Source organism: Haemaphysalis longicornis, unplaced genomic scaffold, assembly GCF_048455015.1.
Source record: "Haemaphysalis longicornis isolate Haplotype H1 unplaced genomic scaffold, Haemaphysalis longicornis Haplotype H1 scaffold_9, whole genome shotgun sequence".
NCBI classification, from domain to species: domain Eukaryota; kingdom Metazoa; phylum Arthropoda; class Arachnida; order Ixodida; family Ixodidae; genus Haemaphysalis; species Haemaphysalis longicornis.
In genome coordinates, this window is record NW_027526460.1 from 126657123 (window position 1) to 126671067 (window position 13945).

Genomic DNA, 13945 nt, shown 5'->3' on the forward strand with positions numbered 1-13945 from the left:
AGCACCACGTGCCCTTCTCCGTGCTGACGGGCGCCACCTACCACGCCTCGGCCACCGAACGAACCAATACGCGTGCCGCCGACGGCTTCCGCGGGAGAGCGTCTAATCGCTAGTTCATCCCGAGGGGAGGGGTGCGAAGAAGGAAATAAGGAGAAGAGCAATAGCGCGTGCCATGAGAAAATAGTAGAAGGCGCTGGCTGCATCAAAGTTCACTCCGCGTTCACCTTTACACTCTTAAGAAAAAGGTCGTGGAACTTACTAGCAGAACAGTAACGCGTTACTTGTCAGAGTATCCACTAGGTACTTAGTATTTTTACTACACACTAAAAATTTTTACGCCCAAAAGGGTGCTTCAGCTTGTCGCCGCAGGAGCACCCTAAAAACTGAATATTTTACGCCCTTTAGGGTGCTTGGATTTTGTCGCCGCAGGAGCACCCTCTGTGAAGCACCCCAGAAGACAGGTGCCTTATAAACACCCTTTTCCGCCTAAAAGTATCCTAGGGTGCTACTTAGCACCCCAATCTGTAGGAGCATCTTCTGCAAAAGCACCCACCTAAAGGGGTACAAAACGGGTGCGTCATCCTCGGTTCACAGGTGCAGCAGGTAAACCACATATTGCACAATATCACACACGATTATGGTATGAAACATTCGTGCTTTCCAAGCTCGGTTCTGTGAGACATTCCATTGAAGCTCAACATCAGCTGATAATTTCCTTGAACTTGTGTCACTGATTGTTAAAACATCAATTTAAAAAGTCAGGAGCCACATCTCAGTACAGTTATAACTTTAGAGGTAGTTGATTACCCAAAACTTCGTAAAAAACCAATTATATGTTCACTTTGCCGAACTGCAGTACACATCCTTCGAGATTCACTGCAGAGCCTAACCATGCTGTGCAGTGAAAGCAATTAGGTGTGCAACACTTCAACCACACAAAACTTCCTTGAACCTTAAAACCCTTGGCTTCTTAGTATTGCATCAAACTTCCAATCAAGGTAGCTACCTGCAATGTTTAGTGCCTTCTTCTTGAGCTGAGCAGGAAGGTTCAATATCAAGGAAGACCAAATGCAAAATGTATAGTTTCCTCCGTAATGCGGCTCATAATATAGTTCCCTCCGTACTGCGGCTCATAATCTACTCATAAAAGTTGGGTACCCAAGCCATTTATTTTCGTTTGCATTATTCTTTTTGCTTTACGGAAAAATATTCATATGGTACAGCACTTGCAAGGTTTGGTGGTATTTGGAGTTTTATAAACATACCTTTAGACTAAATGACCCCACATAGCAATAACAAGAACTGCAAACATCACAGAACAATGCATACAAGTTCCCTGGTGAAGCCCATGGTTGAAATGTAATGCCATTGTTCAGAAAACATTATTTTATCATGAGGCTAGCTTGTACATGGTGCCTTGCATTATGTCCCTGCCGGTGGATGTGGGGTCATTTGTCACTGTTGCAAATGAAAAGCCAACAGCCAGGGCCCATTAGTTTTGGCTAGTATTACGAGGTGCCTCACGGTAAGCATTCTACGTCGATAGACTTTTTTAGAGTTGACTAGAACTGAAATCAGCAAAAGATTCTCTACAAAACATTCATTCTATCCGCAGCTTTAGGGTTTGCTAATTTCCATAGTTGGGTTTCTTCTGCCTTTCTTAACAACATTTTTCTTTTGATAAGAAGGTGCACAACCAAAAGCAAAAAGCTTTTCTGTAAACCTTTGCTAGCTATATAATTGTTACAAAATATTTTACTCTAAATATGGCAGCTTAAACTGAGAATATTTGCATTTAAAAACATTAAAATAAGTTTAAATCATAAATTTTTAGCTGTTTTTACGCAAAACTGTACATAGGATATGAAGTGCACCACAAGGACGGCTTTGGATTAGCTTTAGCAAATTTGAGACATTTAAGGTGCACTGAAATCTCTACACATGCGCTTTTTCACTTTCTGTATCCACCAGGAAAATGGCTGCCAATTTAGACAGCGATTCTAAATAGTAGTTGACTTGCATTTTAAAATAATCACAAACATTATAGCCACAAAATTAATTTTTACAAGTTGTAGACATTGCCCGTTACACCAGACATTGGACTACACTATCAAGAGCTTCGACATCTACAATGACGTCTACAAAGCAGGCTTATACTGGTAGAATGTTTCATACCATAATTACTGTGTGTTCAGAGCTCACGTGTGAAGTATGGATACTGCTGCTTCAGCAAGAACCGAGGATGAGCACCCTTCCTGGTTCTGAAAAAAAATAACAGAGGAAATGCCTTAAGCAGGATTCTGAAACGGGGTTGAATGAAACAAGAATGAACAAGAAATTCTTTCAAAACATGTAAAGCAATGCAAACAAATATTTATTTCAACTTATTTCTACAAAAGACCACCTCATGAAGACTGGTGGTGGGGTATTGGCTCAAAAAAAAAAGCAGAGAGCACTTATACAAATGCTACAGGGAGCCTTCGCAGCCAACAATTGTTTGAACACACCTAAACTAATCACTGTTCAACAAACTCATAAAAAATGTTTGAATGCATAAAAAACCAGCGGTAAACACAGGAAACAGTTAAAACAGAATGACGGCACAAGTTTGTCCCGTCGTTCTCTTCTGTGTCCTGGGTTTTCCTATGGTTTTTCATCCATTCAAACATGTACCAGCTAGCCCAGTCCAACGCCTTGGTATCATAAAAATATGGATAGTCAATCCTTACACAAAGTTGAAAAAAAAAAGAAAGTATAAAGTAGGCGACAAAATTAAAACGACAGCAAATTGGTTGGCTTTTAATTTTAAATGATAATATAAAAAATAATGGCATGAATGAAAGTGAGCAGCACGCGAAGTACCTTGTTGCTAGCCCGACATTCCACTTTGAAGCAAAATGTCCGCTTTCAACACTACATAGGCTAAACATGCAATGAGGCATTCCTTTAGGCACACAAAATATACCATAATTGTTAAAAAAGCTACGAATTAGTTGAAAAAACCTGACCACGACAAATTGGAATTAGTGACTAGATACAGTTTCAGAAATACACAGCGACATCATATAAAAATATATGGTTCCCATACAAAGATTGATCATAACAAAAATTCAGGACATTTATCAGACTGGCATCAATGTGCAAAGCAGCTTAATGAAGAAAGATGGTCTTCACTAAAAACATGTTAATATTGGGAGCTCATGTGCTTCCCTGCAAGTTGGGTGTGTAAACCCACTGACATCTTAACTAACCCGCCTGAATCATCACTTGATAGACATTGAGGAATTTTACGAATTGGTTTATTGTAGCCAGCTGTCTAGTTTATTTCCCTATTTTTCTTGGCATTTCGTGTCTAATTCTAAATTTGGTGACTAGATAGCTTTTACTATGGTCATGCACTGGTGACAACGAATATTTGATTTTACTTTAAAAAATTTTCAGTTTTGTTTTATTGCTCACCAGCCAACGATCTGAAATATCAGAGGCGCTTAAAACGTATGTTGGCATTTCCTTCCTGCAGTGTAGTACAACTAATCATGACTTTTACCATAATTTGTTCACAAATCGTAATATGTGGAAAGTATTCAGCTTAATGAAAATGTCATTTCAGAAGCATGCACAATCAACAAGGCCTCAATGACTCTCATGACGTGGTCCACTTGTTTCTGTCACAAATAACCTGAGTGCAGACACATTCCACCGAAGACGAAGGTAACATGCCCTCTTGGGTGATGAATATTTAAAAAGCCTTACGAGTAAATTTGCTGCTGAGCACATGAAATTGTGGCATTAAAACAAAAGATCCCTCTGCGGCATCTTTCACTTGGAGGAGCGCTTGACCACAAACTTTGAGAAGCTGGAAAATGCTCCATGAACCACTCCAGCCAGCAGAATAGATGCAGGACACAAGTTGGTAGGCGGACCGTTGGCATCCTGCGATTAAGAAGATTTTTCTGTTTAGTAGATGCTCTTCTTTTTGTACCACTGTTTATTTCACCTTTAACAAGCAGCTGAACTCCTTAACGTTCGCATAATAAAATGCTGCAATGCGGAACAGTTAGCAGGGTTACCTCAATTTTGCTTTTCTACGAATTAACACAATGTAGGTAATCTGCACACAACTACAATCAAACTACAATTTTCACCTACTTCACTGCTAACATCAGCGTTTGACTGCTCAAGCACAAATACAGGTTAGACATGTGAGCAATCTGCTAAACGTATCCCCACAAACTGAACAATCAGGCATCAGAAATCGGCAAGGAAGGAGGTGTCACGTTTAAATGGCACTTTTTTTGTTCAAAACATAAACAACACCTGGAAGCTTGAAGCGTGAGAGGGGGTCTTTCACGCTGACAATGTCAGAACATAGCTTGCTAGTGGGCACCTGCACGATGTGCACAATGTGTTTCTTGAAAATGCGTGCGAAAGTTTGATTGATGTGTAGGACGAGAATTGCAGCACGTTTTGACACAGGCCTTGTGGACGCTTCTGCCTGCTAATGTCAATGTGGATTCTTGCTAGTCGCCCTCTTCGCTTCTTTCTGAATATAATGCTTTAGGCATTATATTCAGGACAACGACTGCATCAAAACGTGCAGCAATTACCTACGTCCCACACATCGGTGAAACTCTCACACACATTTTCAAGACACGCAGTGCATACATTGTGCATGTGCCCACTAGCAAGCTGCGTTCTGACATTGTCAGCGTGAGAGACCCCCTCTCACGCTCCAAGCTTCCGGGTATTGTTTATTAGATTCCATGCGCTGAATGCAAATCAGTGTACATTGGCGAAACGGGCAATCTGCACGGAAGATTAATGCAGCACTGGAACGAAGTGAACAAGGGCCATGCAAAAACAAGTCCACTGGCAGAGCACCGTGAGAGGACGGGACACGTGGTCGACTGGAACAAGACAAAATTACTGACAACTGAGTGCAATCTATCTTCTCGATTACTGCTCGAGTCCCTCATTGTTCAGACGACGCCCAACATTATCAACATAATGGATGGCAATCTGCACCATATCTATGCAAACTCATTGCGCCGCGTAATGCCCAATATATAGCTTCGTTTTCCACGACACATGCTCTGCTCACCGTGAACAAGCAACAAACCGTTAAATGGCTTTCGTGACTTGGTCAGTGACCTACGTTTCATCACTGCAATAATGCTTTTACCTGCCTACACGGCATTCCGTCAAACACTGGACTACACCACATGAGCCATTGGCGTTCTTAACCTGCACCAGAGTATATAACCTTTAACTACTGCTATGAGATAGACCCATAAACGCACTTCAATATGGCCTTTATATTTAGCTCTTGGAAACGTTATGTATAATTTTACCTTTAAGTTGGACCTGCTACAGCAGCTGGTACTATACCAAAAACATGAAAAAAAAAAAAACGGTGGTTTAACACGCCAAAGCTACACTTGGGATATGGGGAGCACTGTAGGGGAAGGCTTCGCATTAATTTTGACCATCTGGGTATTTTTGTGCGCATCGAAATCTCCAAATACGGGCGTCTTTACGCGTTGCCTCCATCTGAAAAGCGGCTACACCAAGCGGTATCTAACCGACATTCGCCTCCACAGCACACCACCCTAGCCACGGCAGTGGGTAAAACATATGAAATAAAGCGAGTTTTGGAGTGCAAATGAAAATATTAATCACACGTCTTATTTTCCCAATCGATGTACCTTTTGAAATCCACCATGCAATACCCCTCCCCTACCGGCCTACCAAAACACCTTTGTCTCAAGAGGTAATCAGGCTGTTGTTAATGAAGTAAGTATTTACAATCCGAGACTTGCCACCGTTAAAGTCATGCACTTTGTTTTAGAGATAAGTGACATTAGCCATTTGCAGCACCAGGAGCTAATTGTGTTAAGATCAGATTGAAAGCATTGACGGTAGTAGTTGAAAGAAATTGTGATAAATTACAACATCATCTGCAAATAGACCTACATGGGAGGATATGCAACATGGAAGATAGACCAAGCAACCTGCCTGGGGGGACAACAAAGTGGCACGAGCAAAAGAAGTATATAGTTATTAGAAGTAAACTGCATTTGAGAAGAATGAAAATCTTTTGCTCAAGTGAGGACATTAGGGTGAAGTTTGAGAAGTAGTCTGTGGTGTGCAATGCGATTGAATGCTTTAGAAAAATCGAGAAAAACTACCGCAGTTTGTAAGCCTGTGTCAATGGATCAATGTAGATCGTGAACAAATCCTGAAAGTTGTGTTTCTCAAGTAACCCTTGTGAAAACCGTGGTGATACTCGAATGTGATATTGTGATTTTATAAATAATTAGCGACCTGAGAGTGGATGAAATGTTTCCTGACCTTGCATATGGTGCTTGTTAGGGAAATTTAATGGTGAAGTACCGTCTCCTGATTTAAAGACTGGTTCTACCTCGACTATCTTCCAACCATTGAGATTAGTGCCTGTCATGAGAGACTGCGAAAAAAGCGCTGTCAGAATTCTACAGACTGCGGGATGTACTTTTCGGTATAGTATGATTATTACCAGTATGATCTGAAGTAGACCAGTTTGTATTGCAAGTTTAAAACCATATCGAAAGATCCTAAATGTTTGCTTGGCTTGATTACATACGAATACTTGCTTCAAAGTCAGTTCAATTTCTCTTCTTGCCCTTTAGTCGTCAGCCCCAGATTCTCTTCAATACCTCTGCTAAGCAATGACACGCTCCATACGCACAGCACTGCTTCATGAAAATGTTTCAAATAATCAGAGGCCACAGCACTGCTAACAGGTATACATCATGGCAAGTTCCACAACATGCAATAACTAACCTGAAAATACATAATCGGTGGGTGCACCGATATGGCAGCAGTGCCTGGACCGATGTGTCGAGCAAATGCGCTGACTTCTGAACGGGTGGTCCAAGCGGCCAGATGATGGATGAATGACCATTCCTGGCGGCAAAGCGTACGGAGCACCAACGAAAGGCCAGGCAGTACTCGGGTACAGCAGGTGCAGTGTCGGTTGGCCAAGGGAGGCCCTGGCAAAGCCTTTGAAACTGGACTGGAAGGCAGCTGACCCAGGACAGCCAGCAGCAGCACCTGCAGGTGCATAATCTGTGAGTGTGCTGACACTTGTTGAAATACAAGAAGAGCACACACAAAGCACGAATGCTTACATCAAGTAGATTTTTAATCGTTTAAAGACAGTAACCTCCAAGGCACTAATAAGAACATTCCCGGAACACCCCAAGTGAAATTTAGGTCACAGTAAGAATGTATTTATTACACCCGCAGGTACTGTGAGTGGGGTATGCATGATATATGCAAAGCTAGCTACTGAGCTAATTTGCATGGAACGCATGCTAGCAGCTCATCTGTATCCCTTGCTTTCAATCGGAACTGGTGTGTGATAATTGAGGCTCCTCCATTTCAATGTCTGACTTGTATCTGCACGTTCAATTCTCCAATATAAATCGAGTTGAGTGAGTGCCTACAGCTTTCTTGTTAGTCTCTGTATGGCCTGCGGTTTTGCGAAAATGAGAACTTGCGAATTGGCTCAATTTTCTGCACTAATTTAAACAATACATATGCCTCTGATATCAAGCCCCAGACTTCCCGAGAGCTACTCTGACAGAATCGGCAGGCGCCTCGTAGGCGTTGTGAAATCTCCCCCACTACCCCGAGACTATGCTAACTCCCTGCGAGGCCACATGCGCGCATTTCACCTTCAATTTGCACGTATGTGAATTCTATACCTCTATGAACTCTCAGACGGGCGTCGTCATATTCGTGCCGGACTCGTGAAACTCGGCAACGTAAATTACCGCATTCGCTCGCTGGCGCGCGGCCCGAACTCTCTCACTGTTTCCGGCCCTTGCATACTATTTTCTCCACCTTGCACTTTGTAAATTCTCATGTTTAACTACACCTCGTGCGCCCTCAACTCTTGCCTGCTTTTCTTCCAGCACAACTCCGTCAGCACCCGGTCGACGCGTACGCTGTCGGGGCGCGTTGGCGAGCGAGTACGGCAATTTCGCTGTTGTCGAGCTTCACGAGAACAGCACACATATCGCGGCCCGAAGACCGCGAGGCGTACGGTCGCCGGTCTCGCGAGCGCAATAGCTGCGAAGCGCACTGCACGGAATTCGTGAAGGGGGGGGGGGGGGGGGGGGGGAGAGACGCCAGCCATGGAATTACGTGTACGCGTTTTCACATGCACTTCCAGGGAACCTCCTGTTCATGTTATTTCTTGGTATACCGCGGGTATTCACGAGGGAGGACTAATCACAGCGTTGTGCCACTCACGCGAAATTGCGACTGCGATCTGCAACCGCAAAGGCACTGTTTGAGAGACACATAAACAAACGCCCCGGTGTTAAAGAGCCTTGCGTGATGTGAAATTATTAGCAGCCGTGTACCATAGCGCGAGCATCGTAGCCAAGGTCTAGCTTCAGCGTAAATTGATGCTGACTTCTGCGGAAACGGGATGCGGCAATGGTCTAATTAGTGTCGCATGATGGCCGCCATGGGAGCAGTCATAGTTGATTTTACCCAACCGGACCAACCGTTTCCGCTCACTGAGTACCCAGAGTCACTGTTAATTATTTATAGTGACGCTGGCTAGTTAGTGAGCGGAAGCGGTTTGGCCGGTTGCGTCGAATCAAGACATACTGCTCTAATCAATGCAGACTGATCACTTGTAGTTGCGAAACTACACCTGCGAGGATTGCTGCACTGGATTGGAGCAGTATGTCTTGATTCGACGCAACCGGCCAAACCGCTTCCGCTCACTAACTAGCCAGCGTCACTATAAATAATTAACAGTGACTCTGGGTACTCAGTGAGCGGAAACGGTTGGTCCGTTTGGGTAAAATCAACTATGACTGCTCCCATGGCGGCCATCATGCGACACTAATTAGACCGTTGCCCCAAACAAGTATACTAACTCACGTAGGCTCTCAGAGCAAACGAGATGGGGGTCTAGCGAATTACTGACCCATAAACACCAGAACTCGTTCCAACCAAATACAGAATAATAAAAAATGCGTACTTACCCGAGCAAAAACGATGTTTCCAACGTAAAATTCTCCTTCACTGTCGTCTTCATCTCGCGGACACACGAACACGCTTTGTTCTGATGCAATGTCATCCACTTTTGACGCGCAGTATTTTATCCGGCGATGATCGTTCTTCCGGGGTCCCCATGTTCAACACACGCGTAGGTTAGAAGGGTAGACATCACCCATAAAGCTTCTATAACTATGATTTAAGCTTGAAATAGATAAAACAGATTAAATCACGCCACCAACCACTCGGCACAAAGCGCCATGAAAAAACACACACAAAAGTGAGAGATAGTTGCCAGACTTCAAATGCAGCACCTCTATGTTTGACGAAAATTGTAATGTTGGTAATTATCTTTCTGCTTTCAAAGTCTGAAATGTGTTTATAACTTAAATTTAAGGTTTTTAAACACAAAAAGTGAATACACATAAAGTAATTGACATATATACTGATATTGTAAAGAGGTTTGACGTTTGTTTTGGTTTTGTTTTCACGGCGGGCTTCTCAAGAGAGAACGTGCGAGAAAACGAGCTACTTTGGGTTTAGGAAGAGGGCGGTAAATGTCGGCGTGATAGAAAGCAAGGAACAGGTGCTTACCCTGGTCGTTAAAAAAGGAGCTAATGAAACCCTCACGTAAAAAAAAAAAAAAAAAAAAAAAAAACGTTCGACGAGGAATCGAACCATTGACCTACAAAACAGTAAACGGACGCGTTAACAAACAGCTATGTCGGCGGGCGGTGTTCGATTTTTTTTTTTTTTGGTAACAAGGCGCCTAAAACAACTCTATACTTACGTAAGTTGTCAACGAATATTGTTGCTTGTGTCTAGTCATCGCCTCCTTTAACGATGGTCTAGTTTATGCTGCATTTTTGAAATTCTGGCTGTCCTAACGCTTGTTTCTCACGCACCGGTCTTGCAGACGAGGCCGCATTGCTAGCGCTGCAAGCGATTGAGCCAAAGCTCCATTATTTGACTCAAGAAAAGCTATCGCAGTCAACCCGACCTTTTCTGCGCAAGCCACGGCAGCCACGAAATAAATGGAATGTGCCGTTAGAATTATGGCGTTGATAACGCTTGTTTGACCGGCACCGTCTTGCAGACAAGCAACGTCGCTCTAATACTACAAGCGATGTCACTCCTGGCATGTCAGGCGCGTCAAACCCATCGTGTAAAACGACTGCTAACAGTGCGAAAACCTCGGAGTTTGTAACAAGTGGGGATTTGCGGTGGCGGCGACGTTATTACGTCGCCGCCACCGCAAATCCCCACTTGTACAGCAAGCAGGTAGGCAGAACAGCAGCGTAGGGTTACAACCTTTCCCCGAAAAAAAAAACGGGCCTTCCGGGGGGGGGGGGGGGGGAGGGGGGATTGTGTTGAAAAAAGACGCCATGTTTTTTAACATGCAGTGCCATTTATTGTAGTGTTTTCTTAGAGAGAAATCAACATAACGTTTGTACTGAAAGTGATTGAGAGCTTGGTTAATCGCTCTGCATGTGCTTCACTGAAAAGTAACCGCAATTGCTGACCGCGGCGGTAGAATTTCGTTATTTTGTTCTTCCCTTAGGTCCCCCTCCATCTGAGGCAGCGCGCTCGCCCGCGTATTTTCTCTGCTCGCGTGTCTTTGCGCAGCTTGTCGACATAGGCGTGCGCAGAGTTCTCAATTTGGGGGGGCAAAGTCTTACCGCTGCGCCCCCCCCCCCCCCCCAGAGCAACTCCCGACCTCTTCTCACTGAAGGCCTTGCGGTGCGAACGCAGTGCAAAGAGGGATGGTTATAAAATTTTTATTTCAATGTGATGGAATTGCAACACACAAAATATTTCTGAGCAGAAATTTTACTTTCATGTGTTACATCGGCAAGGCATGGGGCAAATTTGGCGCCCCCTTCAGATGATTAGGGGGGGCGGCCGCCCCCCCTGCCCCCCCTGTGCGCACGCCTATGCTTGTCGACACGTATTTATCGTCTTTTAATTTATCGTTGTTTAATTGACGCTTATAAAACGCCAAAACGGGCATAATCACGGCACAAAAGCCAAAAAACCGGCTGATGACGGCTGGTTTTAGATATGGACCGGCAACCGGCCCGCTGTTTAAAAAACCGGTCGGGCCGGTCCAAAACCAGGAAGGTGGCAACCCTACCGCAGCGACGAGCGAAAATGATTTTACACGACCGCCCCCGTCGGCCTGCGCAAAAAAGGAAGATAGAACCCCTGCATACACGCCCTCGAAGAAAGCTGTACAGCCGATTCAGTTTGTTGTGGACGAAGAGCAACCGAGGCTGCAGCCACAAACGATTGCGCTTGCCGTGGTATGAGCCAAAGCATATCTTCACATAGTTATGTTATCGTCCGTCTGACTGTTACTTACTGAAGGGAAAATTCAGAACACAAACGTTGACGTCTAGCGTCTATGCCAGACATAGACGCTGCTGTTTAGGCCCTACAAACCACCTTCAGGGCGTCTGTCGGTTCTGTCTGATGGCGCGCTCGCGCCGCTGATTACGAACGAGGCGTCTGTTGGCGTTGACTTATCGTGTTGGCGAGCCGGTAAACGCCATCACGGTTAAACTCCCTGTTGGAAGACTACGCTGTTGGGACGATAGAGTGCCGACAGAGCTTCTTATTGGCCCCACAAACGCCATCAAGGTTAAACTCCCTGTTGGAAGACTAGGCTATTGGAACGATAGAGTGCCGACAGAACTTCGTATTGGCCCCACATGCGTACTGTGAGCCCAACAAGAAAGTCTTGTTGGAATTTTTGCCCGGGGCATAATAATACGGGAACAAATTCTTAGGTAAATTCGATTTCGTTGAGGACACCGATGCCTCGCGTAAAAGTTTTATTTATAGGACTACAAGAGGCATTTTGTAGCCTTTCCTTCCCGTGCACCCAGACATCGAAACGAACCTTGTGATACACTCGAAGCAGTAGATTAGTGCAGAGTGGAATTTAAACATTCAGCACGTTTTGTTCAATTTACGAACAGCAATTTTAGAGCCTTTCCACTGGTCTATGTGGAGAGTTCATATTTATTCTCTCAACGGGCGGTGAAATAGTGCAATGTGCGGTTTAAACATTCAGCCTGTTTTTGTGCAATTTTGCATGCTTGCATTCACACACCGTTCTTTTAGGCACCCTAACGATAAGGTGCCGTGGTAACACCCCAATCGAGAAGAAATACTTTATAGCACCCCTTTAACGGTCGTAGCACCCTATGAAACTGTTGATTACACCCCTGAATTTTGGCACCCTCGAGGTGGGGTGCCCGAGCAATATTTGGGTGCTTGAAAGGTGCAAAAAGGGTGCAAATTGTTCAGTACACCCTCCTTGCACCTTAAAGGGTGTAAAAATGTTAAGATTTACACCCCTTAATATGTGGCACCCTCATGATTGGGTGCCGGAGCAATGTTTTAGTCCTTAAAAGGTGCAAAAAGGGTGCAAAATGTTGAGTGCACCCTTTTAGCACCTTTAAGGGTGTTAAAAAGTTTAGTGTGTAACTGTCCATGAGTAAACTAGTAAAAAGCTACGGGTGGCCATGTGGATCGGCTGGCACCGAAGCACGACATAGACACCCATTCATCACGCACATATCACAGTTAGACAACAGATAAATTGAGCAAGAAAACCAACGGAATTCACGATGAGAGCGAGTGTAACTTAATTAGCTTACAACATCTGCTCTACTCGCTTTTGTAGCCAGCAGCGGAAATTCCTCTGATAGAGTCAGTGGGCTTGCGCAAAAACCAAATATTTCAGTATGCAATCTAATGCGAGCATATACAAGTCAGCATCTAGATTTGTAAGATCTTTTTAATCGTGATTTTGAGCGGGAAAACGGCTGTCTTTCCATTCCTTTGATGCCCTGTGGCAAAATAGCGCAATTAGAAGAAAGGGGCTGTAGCTATTATGTTCAATAATTCATACAGTTTTGTTACTATCAGTGAAGGTTAGTATCAAACAAGCAACAGTTACTAAGTCCCAGGTCTACACTAGCAACGGTAGCATTTAGGTGCCATACTTACTGGCAGGACCTATACGCACCATTCTGGGAGTAGTAAAGTTTGCAAGAAGTGAGTAAATACAGCCTGTTACTACGTCTTTACTAGCATTTTTGTTGAGAGTATACAGCGACACTCCGCGGAGCAGCATTTGCGTTTGGCCTTGACGGGCAATTGTGTGCGCGTTCCCTGCGCCCTCTAGCCCGAAAACAGACCTTTTGCTCGAAAGACTTGGCTTAACCATGTTCAGCCATGGTAAAATTATACGCTCGAGAGAAATGAAATTTTTTCATATTTTTCCCATAAATTCTGTCACCTCGTTGTGGTGTGCTAAGGAGCTTCACTGGTAATTCAGCTTCGCAACATCGGATGGCTCACATTTTTTTGGATAGCTTTCTCTATGGCTGTCTGTTTTAGCCGTATGACTGCATTTAAAGTAGGCGTTAAGTTTTTCCTTCGATGACTCGATCACCTACTTGTGACCGATGTTTATGTCGTGGGATAACGGGACGCGGCATGGAGCTGCATAAATGCTGCATAGAGTGAACACTCTATTAGAAGTCCGTCCAGCGATAGTACTGAAAGCCCGAAAATAAATTGTAGCGAAGCAGAACGAAATGTACCACGCATAGAAAACGTTCCCAAACATTTCAATGTTTACGTGGCTGTCATCCCAGCCGATTCCAGACAATCTGGGATATCGGTGAGTCCCGTTTACAGACTATGCACCGCATACCAATAACAGACGAGACCAGCCGCCGGCATGTCATTGAAACCGCATTTGATTATTTGACATTTTTGAAACAAAACGTTTGTCATTTTTGAAATAAAATTCGGCGAAGCAAGGATCATGCCGTTCGCAACAGCAAACAGCCCACAGGAACATCGAGAC

The 13945-nt window shown here is 44.2% G+C and overlaps 1 protein-coding gene and 1 long non-coding RNA gene across 2 annotated transcripts in view; one reads left to right on the top strand and one right to left on the bottom strand.

The window, feature by feature from the left end:
• Positions 1 to 13945, top strand: part of LOC144152770 (procathepsin L-like) — a 181709-nt gene that overhangs the window by 97610 nt on the left and 70154 nt on the right. The gene's annotated exons all lie outside the window — the stretch shown is intronic.
• On the bottom strand, positions 2354 to 9324 carry LOC144151644 (uncharacterized). Its single transcript, XR_013318930.1, has 3 exons — positions 9048 to 9324; positions 6823 to 7092; positions 2354 to 3933 (listed from the first exon to the last, which is right to left on the bottom strand). It is a non-coding gene; the product is annotated as an uncharacterized LOC144151644 (long non-coding RNA).